The sequence below is a fragment of the Eimeria mitis genome, genomic scaffold (genome assembly GCF_000499745.2).
Source record: "Eimeria mitis Houghton genomic scaffold, Emh_scaff261, whole genome shotgun sequence".
In the NCBI taxonomy this organism is placed as follows: domain Eukaryota; phylum Apicomplexa; class Conoidasida; order Eucoccidiorida; family Eimeriidae; genus Eimeria; species Eimeria mitis.
This window is the reverse complement of record NW_013570950.1, coordinates 8,444-8,697: the sequence shown is the minus strand read 5'-3', so window position 1 is coordinate 8,697 and position 254 is coordinate 8,444. Positions and strand designations below refer to the sequence as shown.

Sequence of the window (254 nt, the reverse complement as noted above, 5' to 3'; positions counted from 1 at the left end):
GTTTTTTTTTTTTTTGTTTTTCTTTTGTTCTGCTGTTTGTTGTAATCTGATAGATGCTGCAAACCCTAAACCCTAAACCCTAAACCCTAAACCCTAAAGCTAGCGAGACAGCTAAACCCTAAACCCTAAACCATAGATCCTGAGCCCTACATACCACACAAAGCTGAAAACCCTAAACCCTAAACCCTAAACCCTAGTCCCTAGACCCTAAACCCTAAACCCTAGATATGTATTATTCTTTATATCTCCCTCTC

The 254-nt window shown here is 39.4% G+C and overlaps 1 protein-coding gene across 1 annotated transcript in view; it reads right to left on the bottom strand.

The window, feature by feature from the left end:
* The window catches only part of EMH_0005850 (ribosome biogenesis protein BMS1, putative), a gene marked incomplete at both ends in the record, with an annotated part of 9,279 nt that overhangs the window by 5,768 nt on the left and 3,257 nt on the right, over positions 1-254 (bottom strand). The window lies entirely within an intron of this gene.